This window comes from Pseudorasbora parva, chromosome 23 (genome assembly GCF_024679245.1).
Source record: "Pseudorasbora parva isolate DD20220531a chromosome 23, ASM2467924v1, whole genome shotgun sequence".
Lineage (NCBI taxonomy): Eukaryota > Metazoa > Chordata > Actinopteri > Cypriniformes > Gobionidae > Pseudorasbora > Pseudorasbora parva.
This window is the reverse complement of record NC_090194.1, coordinates 36,005,913-36,018,132: the sequence shown is the minus strand read 5'-3', so window position 1 is coordinate 36,018,132 and position 12,220 is coordinate 36,005,913. Positions and strand designations below refer to the sequence as shown.

Here is a 12,220-nt window from a genome sequence, read left to right as displayed (position 1 = left end):
ATAGTAAACCATCCGGGTATCTTTGGCATACTCTTTTCAACATACTATGATTTGGGACATACTAATTCTATTTTCGAATACTAGCCTATATAGTATGGATAGTATGCGAATTGGGACGCAGGGTAACTTTACCACGCTCAGAGAGCCCCTAGTGGTTGGGAGCATTTCCGTCATGTTGTGGCTTGATTTCATTGTGTTGTGGTTTAACTTTGTTGTGTTGTGGCTTGATTTCGTTGTGTTGTAAACTCATGTTTGCTTTTTAAATTTCATAGTGTTGTGCACTACTGGGCCACCGTCATTTATGGCTAACATTATGCAAACTTAAAGATAAAATACAATGTTGATTTCAGGGGGCCTTTAACATTTTTACTAGTGGAAATGTAATTCTTGATACAGAAAATTTGCATTTTAACTAGAGAAAATGAATTGTTTATAGCAAGAAATTCATATCCTGGGAATTAATAAAAGTGCAACCGGCTTGCCATACACCAAAATCCTTCGTGTCGGACAATATTAACCGCCCAATGCCGCCGCCGCACGCGCGCAGAGGGGGCGGAGCCTCTTAGACCCCGCCCAACGCCGGGTAATCAACGGTCCGTCTGAACCGAACTGCAGTGCAGAGCCGGAATGGGGGGCTTGGCCCCGGTCCAGCACGGTCAAAATTAGCTCTCTGTTGAATTACATGCAGTCAGCCATTGGAAGCGGCTGAGGTCCAGTCTTGCAGCCTTGTATGGGGTGTCAGAGCCCCGCAAGGCTGCTTCTCGGGTCTGCCTTCGTACACAAACGTCTTTTCCAGCAGCAACTTTACAGCGAAAGGACAAGAACAAAGGCTTTAACTGTAAGTACCCTTCACACATTCGCCAAAAGTTCAAAAACACAGAGGGACTTCTTTAGCGCTAAGTTACTTATTCTGCTAATACTGAATGATTTAGTCTTTTACTCTAAAGCAAGCCTATATTGTATCCAGCTCACTAAAAGCACTAAAATAATAAAAACGGGAATAACGAAAGTGCCGCTGATATGGCATGCGCCTCCTTTGTTCTGTCTGCCGTTGAACAGGAAAGTCTAAATAAACTTGATCTACTAGATTAATGAACGTGTTAAAGACAGTCCATCTCTAGCCTGAGAACTGAATGTACCAAGACACAGATTGTCTGTATTCCCCAGTCTACCACCTACACACACAGCTTTAAACCATTATGGGTACTGATGTGTTCACTATAAGAAACGTTCAAATGTTGCATTGCCTAAGTGTGTGGTTTATCCTGGTTTCAGTACATCCAAGGGAAAAACCAGCCTCTTGATGCCAAACTCTCAGTTCATGTTAGGACAAGGTGTCTTATTTTCCACCATTTTCACCTCAATCAGCAGAGCTATACCAGAATGCCGTGCAGGAATACCACATATCTGTGACTGTCTAGGGAGCTTCAAAGCAGTTGCATGCATGCATCCTAAATTTAGACACAAAGATGAAGTCATGCATACGGGCATCGATGGTAGACGTGTCTCCTTTGCTGTTATACTTATCCCAGCATCATGCAAGTCACTGTTGTCTGTTTTCCAATGCATCTGCAGACATCAAGGGCATGTGAAATTTTGATCACAAACCCTCTTTTTTGCATTGCACTCCATGGGATTGGTATGCATGCCATTTCTGGGCTTCTTTTGTACAATTTTGCAATTGCTCATTATTGCATAGTGAATATATGTGATTAAAAAAAATAGTGTAGACTGGGGTATCGTTGGCGTGAGCTGGAGCAATGTCAGCAGGGGCGTGTTTCCACATTCAGTCTGTTCTGCAGTTGGGTTCATTGGGTTCATGCGCGCTCAGTATGGCGGGTTGAGGCGGGGGAAAATGTGACCTCGTTTGACTGGATTTGGAAACGCTCCAAGCTGCAGTCAGGGAAGTGGAATGGAAGGCCGGTGTCTGGCTCCACAATTGCAACCGTGTGCATTTGCTCCAGAAAAGAAATGCATATGCTGCATTGCTCGTTGAATTTTGTCGTGCAAATGTTCAGAAGGCTTCAGTGGTGCATGTTGCCGGCTCGCACCGAGCACATCAAATAGATTTTCTCATCGTCTGAAGTCTGTCTGACTCAGCAGGAATGTGGGAGGATGGATGTTTCTTCAGAGCACCGATTATGACCTTTAAATTTACGAGACATTATGCATGCATCTAATATTTTGGTAACGTTCGGGTTTCAGAAGTAAAAAAAAAAAAATCCCATGCATTTCCTACTTTGGTTATTTTATCTTTAACAGTAACTTGTAAAGCTTTATGAGGTTAATCAATGCTTCGGTTGAAGCAAACAGCCCACATTATTTCTTGAATAACTTATTTGAATTTAAATAATCATGTTTAACAGTGGAATTCTTGGTGAAAAATGAAATGACTCATGATTCTTAAAGGGATAGTTCACCCAAAAATGAAAATTGTCATAATTTACTCACCCTCAAGTTATTCCAAACCTGTATAAATTTTTGTTCTGCTGAACAAAAAAGAAGATATTTTGAGAAATGTTTGTAACCAAGTAGATAGAGCAACCATTAACTACCATAGTGGGGTGGGGGATACTTTGGTAGTCAATGGTTGCTCTATCTACTTGGTTACAAACATTCCTCAAAATATCTTCTTTTTTGATTAGCAGAACAAACAAATTGATGACAGAATTTTTATTTGTGGGTGTACTATCTCTTTAAGAAATGTCTACCAATCAGTGGTGTATGTATGTTAAAATAAGCATAAACCTTGATTTTAAAATTGGACAAAAATACAAGAATATCAAGTTAATGGCTTTAACTACAGACTACTAAATAAAAGTGTATATTAATAATATAAAAAAAATGTATACCACTGGTGGTGGTTGAGGAGAGACCCCTGACATGAGTGTGAAGCGCTTTGGGTGTACAGTAGTACATTTGAAAGCGCTATATAAATGCCTCATTCATTCATATATATTATAATGTTTTATTAAAGTTTTTCTATTTTTCTGGGGGGTTTTTTCTAGTGTGTGTGTGTATATATATATATATATATATATATATATATATTATAAATCACATCCAAAATAAACGTTTGTGTTTACATACGTTTGTGTACTGGGTATAATTATGTATACTTTTTTTTTTATAACTAATTCTTTTACATAATATAAAGCCTTAAAGTTCTGCATATTTAAGGGCGTGGCCACCTCGAGTGACAGGTGGATAGCCATTTGTCTGCTGTCTGTTAGTCATCGCATCACCTCAGCTCCGCCCACATCCAGTCTCTGCCCATTTTCTGTTATCCGGGTGTGATGCGCTGCGAACTTTATGCTTCAAGCTAATTTTTCTTCAAAAACATTCTTCAAAATGTGTTTTATTACGCAAAAGAAAGTCATACAGGTTTGAAATGACAAATAAACTTAATGAAATTATACTTTAAATAAGATATTTAAACTGCCAGTAGGTGGCGGCAAATGCATAAACGAGTAAGTCATTGAGTCATTCATTAGATTTGTTCAAATAGCTGATTCATTCAGGAGTGAAGTAAATGGCTCTCTTTATGAATGAGTCATTGAATCATTAATTCACCCGATTAATTTGCTCTACATGGATTTTTCAGATATTAAACACTGTCTGTTGCGCAACAGTTCTGGGTTTATAGGTAATAATTTTGTTGGCAAAATGGAGCAAAAGCTATGGAAGCCTGTTTATGCCGCTAAATAAAAAAAATAAAAAGAGTAATTGCAACCTTTTTATCTCAGAATTCAGACTTTTTTTACTTACAGTTGCGTGATATATATATATATTACTCTTTTTTTTATTTAGTGGCGGAAATGGGCTTCCATAAAAAGCAGACAGTATTATGTTTAAAATATAACAATGTTAAACTTTTGTATAAAATCAATATCACATTTACACTCGTGCTATTCATGCTATGCTATTTATGACAAAAATAGCTCTTGTGTGTGGAAATTCATACAGGGGCATTTTTGCATAAATATCTTGAATTTTAGGGTCATTATAACTTTATTCAACAGGCTAATATTTGGTACAGTAGCCTTTGTTTGCAATTACAGAGGTCAAATGTTTTTGTGTAGTTTTTCACCAGGTTTGCACACACTGCAGGAGGGATTTTGGCCCACTCCTCCACACAGATCTTCTCTAGATACGCCAGGTTTCTGGCCTGTCGCTGAGAAACACAGAGTTTTAGCTCCGTCCAAAGATTCTCTATTGGTTTAGGTCTTGAGACTGGCTAGGCCACTCCAGAACCTTGATATGCTTTTTACAGAGCCACTCCTTGGTTATCCTGACTGTGCTTCGGGTCATTGTCATGTTGGAAGACCCAGCCTCGACCCACCTTTAATGCTCTAACTGAGGGAAGGGAGGTTGTTCTTGGGATGGTACTCATCATTCTACTTCCTTTTTCCAAGTTTAGTGGAATTATGACCAAAAAGGTCTATTTTGGTTTCATCTGACCTCATGACTTTCTCCCATGACTCCTCTGGATCATCCAAATGGTAATTGGCAAACTTAAGACGGGCCTGGATGTGCTGGTTTAAGCAGGGGAACCTTCCGTGCCATGCATGATTTCAAACCATGAAGTCTTAGTGTATTACCAACTGTAACCTTGGACACGGTGGTCCCCATGAAGTCTTAGTGTCTTACCAATGGTAACCTTGGACATGGTGGTCCCCGTATATTACCAACGGTAATCTTGGACACGGTGGTCCCCGTATATTACCAACGGTAATCTTGGACACGGTGGTCCCCGTATATTACCAACGGTAACCTTGGACACGGTGGTCCCCGTATATTACCAACGGTAACCTTGGACACGGTGGTCCCCGTATATTACCAACGGTAACCTTGGACACGGTGGTCCCCATGAAGTCTTAGTGTATTACCAACGGTAACCTTGGACACGGTGGTCCCCGTATATTACCAACGGTAACCTTGGACACGGTGGTCCCCATGAAGTCTTAGTGTATTACCAACGGTAACCTTGGACACGGTGGTCCCCATGAAGTCTTAGTGTATTACCAACGGTAACCTTGGACACGGTGGTCCCCGTATATTACCAACGGTAATCTTGGACATGGTGGTCCCCGTATATTACCAACGGTAACCTTGGACACGGTGGTCCCCGTATATTACCAACGGTAACCTTGGACACGGTGGTCCCCGTATATTACCAACGGTAACCTTGGACACGGTGGTCCCCATGAAGTCTTAGTGTATTACCAACGGTAACCTTGGACACGGTGGTCCCAGCTCTTTTCAGGTCATTGAGCAGCTCCTCCTTTGTAGTTCTGGGCTGATTTCTCACCTTTCTTAGGATCATTGAGACCCCACGAGGTGAGATCTTGCATGGAGTCCCAGTCCGAGGGAGATTGACAGTTATGTTTAGCTTCTTCCAGTTTCTAAGGATTGCTCCAACAGTGGACCTTTTTTCACCAAGCTGCTTGGCAATTTCCCCATAGCCCTTTCCAGCCTTGTGGAGGTGTACAATTTTGTCTCTCGTGTCTTTGGACAGCTCTTTGGTCTTGGCCATGTTAGTAGTTGGATTCTTACTGTTTGTCTGGGGTGGACAGGTGTTTTTACGCAGCTAATGACCTCAAACAGGTGCATCTAATTTAGGATAATAAATGGAGTGGAGGTGGACATTTTAAAGGCAGACTAACAGGTCTTTGAGGGTCAGAATTCTAGCGGATAGACGGGTGTTCAAATACTTATATGCAGCTGTATCATACAAATAAATAGTTAAAAAAAAAATATATTGTAATTGCTGGATTTTTTTAAACATGTCTCACAGTGGACATGCACCTACCATGACAATTTCAGACTCCTCCATGATTTCCAAGTGGGAGAACTATTTTCCTCACTGTATGTGTGTGTATGTATATGTATTTATGTATGTGTGTGTATGTATATGTATGTTTTTTTATATAATATAATATACACATATGTATATGTGTGTGTGTGTATATATATATATATATATATATATATATATATATATATATATATATATATATATATATATATATATATATATATATATATATATATATATATATATATTAGGGGTGTAACGGTTCACAAAATTCACGGTTCGGTTCGGTACGGTTCGGTATGTTTTAGATACAGCAAAAAGAAAAAATGGCAGATAAATTACCTTTTTTTTATAATTTTTTTATTAAAACTAACAAAGTATGAATTTTTTTTTTTTTTACATCGAACAATGATGGAGCTATACTTTACCCATCTTCTATGTAGTTACAGGAATAAGACATTAGCTCTTTACAATAGCTCTCTCCACACTTTTTTCACACACTACTGCTTCTGTCATCCCTTTGGCCAAATCCTTCACTTGTGTGACTCTCAAGGGGGCGTGTCTGAAGAACGTGGCTGTTCAGCCATTCATCAGTAATGTAATGTGCCGTTACAGTCAGGTAGCTTTGTGTAGCCCTTGACGTCCAGCCGTCTGTTGTCAGAGCAACCGCTGTTGCTTTGGCCAATTGGTTCTCTGTTTGTGCTTTTGTTTTATGGGACAAAGCAGGAATTACTGGCTGAAATGGGCTCGTGAAGGAACATTGTAACGGGGCTCAATTACTTTAAGCATGTTCTTAAAACTCCGTCTGCAGCGCGTCTGCGGTGCGTTTTGCGGTTCAATCCGAATACGCGTATCTTTACACCCCTAATATATATATATATATAAAATATTAGTTTGCTGCCTTTATCCTCCTTGTTAGAGCGTTCGACTCTCATGCCGACCGACCCGTGTTCGAGTCCCGGTCTGAACAGTTGGGGTTACATATATATAATTAAAAAAAATTCTCTCTCTCTCTCTCCTCTGCAGGTTCTTTCTTCAAAATGACACCAACAGGAGCAATGGGGCTAAGGTAGGCTGAGTCCCACAGTAATCACAATGTTTTGATTATATCCCAGCATCCCAAGCGTTGATTTCCATCTATTGTGTGTTCACTTCCTCAGAGCTGTTCCTGAGCCTGGTGGCGTGGAGAAGAACTGCCACGAAAGATCGACATTCCATCTGTCTGATGTAGGATAGAGAACGGCCCTCTGGGGAGATTGTATCCTCATGTATATTATTTTTTATTTCCTGAATCATGTATATCCTTATTTTCTATGGTTATGGCGTGCGGTACAGGTGAATTATGACGCTGGGGGTCTCCCCACATCTATGTGATTAATCAAATTTTAGAAAAACCTGGGACTCTAAGCCTTGATGATATGCTCTTCGGAGGGGGCGGCAGTAAAGACACACAGCACCTCAAGACAGACTGGAGCTTCACTAAAGACCCACATGTCTGTGTTTGCAAACTCCATAGGGGCCCTCAGGGGTCCGGGACCTTGGCGGCGGCAGCAGCAGCATGTCTTCCACTTGTCCACTTCTACTTTGCACGGCTGGACTCTTTCATACTTCTGCGAATTCCTGTGAACAAGAAACCCTCCAAGAAATGTTAACAGTGTTCTTAATTGACATGCAACAATGCTGTAGTGTGGCAAACACGACCAATATGTGTTTCTAAAGCCAATACCAATGTCAGGGTTCCCAGAGAAATTGATCTGGAAATTTTTTGAGTATGTGCTGCTTTGATCATCAAAATGTATAAGTAATGCAACATTCTGTGGGAACCCTGCAGGAATAATACAATTGAAAAATAGCAAATGAGACCATTGCCAAATGTAAACATTGCAGTTTTTATGATTCTCTAAAGAGTATTTTAAATTTGGGAACTGGCCGAATATGTCAGTCTATCTCTACTCCTCGAAACCATCCATACGTCTTCATTACTAAAGCACTTAAACGTCAGTCAATACTCACACCTTACAGTATTTACTAAGGCTAAGAGTCCCCACCTCTCATGCAGTTACTAAAAAACTACAGAGTTCATCTTTTTGGTTTCATTTTTTTAGTATTCGCTTGTTAATTTTTTGCTTTATAACTTTTTTTGTTGCTTTGCCAGTATATTAAAGTGTAATCATGTACGTTGTGATATAGAAGTAGCTGTAGAGACGCATTGTTTCCTTGTGGTAAGTGACTGAGATGCTGCCACGGATTTGAGACACTGATGAATGGTGCTATTTTGGACTTTAATCTGCTCCTTGTAAGGAAGCTCAGATGGGTTTTATTTTATATGTTCATGTTCAGACGAGGTGTTGGTTCTTTGTTGTCTGGTTGTTGTAACTCGGATCGGATCGACTTTATTATTTCCCCCTTGTTGTTTTTGTGTGGCTTTCTCATTGGACAGAAAAAGAGATTTGTTGAAGACTTGGTATTTTGTTTCCTTTCATTTTTTCCCTCAGAGATAATAATTTGCAACAATTCTGAAACTACAGACAGTCGGAGCAATCACAAAACTGCAATTATTAACACTATTTACCCTTTATTGTAAAGGTTTAATTCAAGGAGTAGTAACAGTTCCTGGCGCTAGCAAACTCAGTCTAGACCTCATACTTAAAGCAGGGTACTTTACAGATCTCATGTTTTTTTTGAGCAGTGAATTAAAGGAAGAAATCGAGGATGCATTAAATTAAATGGAGGATGTTGCTGTTGCAGTTTGCTGTGCTTAGTCCCAGGGATGCACCGATATGACAATTTTGGCTGATAACTGATAATATTTGAAAGTCAATAACTGATATATTGGCCGATAAATCTAAATTTTAGAGCCTGATTACAAAAACAAAAGTCTCCGTATTAAAAGCCATGTCCCAAACACAATTATGATGTTCTCAGTATAGTGTTATGTAGTCTATATGACAGACTTGCACTGATCATGTTGCTCTGAACTGTATTTTCCTTTTCTGAAGTGATACCAATCATATTTCAATCAATCCAAACCCATCATGATGAACAGAGAACATCTGAAGCGTCTCAGCTGAAAGAAATAATACATTATTTATCGGCTTTAATATAGCGGACACATTGTCTTATCGGCTGATACCGATATAAAGGCCGATTTATCGTGCATACCAGGGCAGCTGAGGTCAGATTTATCATCCGCTGTCTCCTACACCAGCTGGGAACGTCTAATAAGTACAAAAACACTCATCCGTTACACACGGGGTACTTCGATTGTATTTTCTAAGGCAAAAAATGTAGCATCCAAACCAACAGTCTCATTGAGATTTTTAGCAACTGCTCTTGTAAAAAGAACCAAAAGCTTTATATTTATTCTTTTGGGTGATTCATTCATCAGTAGCACTCCGTATTTGCAGTTTTGTCTTTGCTTCACATACTTCTAACAATCCTAATTCAAAGACCAACTGGAAAGCCCACCGTAGTTTCTTAGTCTTCCATTTTTTCCACCACACTGGGGACCTTCCCAGCTTGCTCTAGTCTTTCCTTAGTGCTTACGGCGTATCGACCGCATGCTCTCTGCTCTTCCTTTTGTTTCTGATCTGAATAATTCTCCTCGCAGTTTCTTCTCATAGATTAGGTGTGCCAACTGTGTTGTAAATAGCCAGTTAATAGCTTGTCGTATGTTGAATTATTCTGTAATAATTGTGTATGATTGGTGTACAAAACATGAAGTCTAGCCGCTTCATCTTTTGAAAGATGAACTGGTTTCATGTAATTTTGCAACTTAAGCTGTAGTTGAATAAATATGCAAGCTCTCACTAATGGTGTTGTTTATTGAAATATTACGTCCTATTTTTCAAAAGTTTAGAGTCAGTTAAGATTTTTAATCATTTACGCATCGAAAGTTACATTTATAATGTTTCTAAATGCTGTTCTTTTGAGGGTTCTGTTCATCAGAGAATCTTGAAAATAAAAAACGGATCACGGTTTACACAAAAATCTGACGCAGCTCAACTGTTTTCACTATTGATTCAACGAGATGCCAGAAAAAAGCCTTAGAGATTTTGGTGCATGTTGATATGATGTCATCACACAGTTGCTGCAGAATTGATTGCACACATCCATGATGTGAATCTCCCGTTCCTGCTCTTTTGGATTGGAGATCTGGAGACTGGAGGCCATTTGAGTTTAGTGAACTCATTGACATGTTCAAGAAGCCAGTTTGAGATTATTTGAGCTTTGTGACATGGAAGAAGTATGTCCACTGTGGTCATAAAGGGATGGACATGGTCATCAACAATTCTCAAGTAGGCTGTGGTGTTTAAACGATGCTCGATCAGTACTAAGAGTCCCAAAGCGAATCAAGAACATACACTATAATGCCAAAAGTTGTGTGCACCTGCCTTTACATGAACTTTAATGCCATCCCATTCTTAATCCGTAGGGTTTAATATGGAGTCGGCACACCCTTTGCAGCTTCAGCTCTTCTGGGAAGCCTTCCCTCAAGGTTTAGGAGTGTGTTTATAGGGATTTTTGCCCATTCTTCTAGAAGCTCATTTGTGAGGTCAGGCACTGATGTTGGACGAGAAGGCCTGGCGCTCAGTCTCCGCTCTAATTCATCCCAAAGCTGTTCTATCGGGTTGAGCTCAGGACTCTGTGCAGGCCAGTCAAGTTCCTCCACACCAAACTCCTCATCCATGTCTTTATGGGCCGACGCTTTGTGCACTGGAGCGCAGTCACGCTGGGACAGGAAGGGGCCGTCCCACAAAGTTCCCACAAAGTTGGGAGCATGCTAAAGCATTAAGAGTTCCTTTCCCTGGAACTAAGGGGCCAAGCCCAACCCCAGAAAAACAACCCCACCCCATAATCCCCCTCCACCAAACTTTACACTTAGCACAATGCAGTCAGGCAAAGTCCCGTTCTCCTGGCACCCGCCAAACCCAGACTCGTCAGAGAACTTGTCTCACTGCACTAGAGTCCACTAGAAATGGTTGTGTGTGAAAATCCCAGCAGATCAGCAGTTTCAGAAATGCACAGACCAGCCCGTCTGGCACCAACTTCCATGCCACGTTCAAATTCTCTTGGTCACGAGGATTAGTTCACTTTAAAATTTACTGAAAATGTACTCACCCCCATCTCATCCAAGATGTTAATGTCTTTCTTTCTTCAGTTGAAAATAAATATTTTTTTAAGGAAAACATTCCTGGATTTTTCTCCTCATAATGGACTTCAACGGTTGAAGGTCCAAATCCATGCATTTTCAGAGGAAGAGCTTCAGAGACTCTGATGATCCCAGAGGAATAGGGTCTGATCTAGATATGGGTGTGAACATTTTCAGTAAATTTTCATTTTGGAGTGAACTAATCTTTTAAATCACCTTTATCCCCCGTTAGCTCAGTTTGAACAGATCATGTCTACATGCATTGAGCTGCTGACATGTGATTGGCTGATTAGATATTTGCGTTAACGAGCAGTTAAACAGGTGTACCTAATTGAGTGGTCAGTGAGTGATACAATAGAAAACATCTATTTTAAATGTAATATTTTATTGTTTTCACTGTATTTTCGATCAAATAAAAGTCTCGATTAGCATAAGAGAATTCTTTAAAAAATATGCAGTGTTGGGGAAAGTTACTTACTAATTAAATTACTCCCTTAAAAAGTAACTAATTGAGTTACTTAGTTACATTTTAAGAAAAGCAATGCATTACATTACTTTTGCGTTACTTTTTCTCACCTGGGCTGGGCTTGTTTTTTAGAACAAAAAAGTTCTATATTTGTGCAAAGGTAAAGAACTCTTCATGCCAAAATTTAAATAAGCCTCAGGCTGAGGTAAAAATGCAAATTCACACATGAACATTAGAGGGCGCAGCTCTGCTGTGCTGCCATTCCAGATAAAGGAAGAATAGGACGTGGGAGAAAAAGGTTTTAACAATAAATTTTTGCTCATGGTTTAACTGAATCATGAAAGGTCAGCAGCAAGATATTGGTCAATAAAGTGGGATTAAATGCATAAAAATATCTGTTTTATTTAACATTTAATTATTGGAGGTTTGCATAGTATTCTGATTTTGCATTTGACTGATTTTATTTCTTAATTGTGCAAGTGAGATGAACAAATGCTCAGTTTTAGTCTAGAACTACAATAACCTGTTCACACAACGCCTTTGCACTGCACGATTTTTCTCAACATAGGGACTGGAGAGCTCTCAGTCAAATAAATGTGAAAAAGTAACCTGTGTTACTTTTTTTGAAAAAGTAACTCCGATATTTTGTTGTAAATTTGAAAAGTAATGCGTTATTTTAGTTACTTGAAAAAAAAGTAATCTGATTACGTAACTTACTTGTAATGCGACACTAAAAATATGACTTTATATGAAAAATCGTACTAACCCCAGACTTTTAAACGGT

The 12,220-nt window shown here is 39.5% G+C and overlaps 1 long non-coding RNA gene across 1 annotated transcript; it reads left to right on the top strand.

The window, feature by feature from the left end:
- The first annotated feature begins 568 nt into the window (after positions 1-568).
- Positions 569-9,627, top strand: LOC137062459 (uncharacterized). Its single transcript, XR_010901235.1, has 3 exons — positions 569-838; positions 6,845-6,887; positions 6,979-9,627. It is a non-coding gene; the product is annotated as an uncharacterized lncRNA (long non-coding RNA).
- Positions 9,628-12,220: the final 2,593 nt, after the last annotated feature.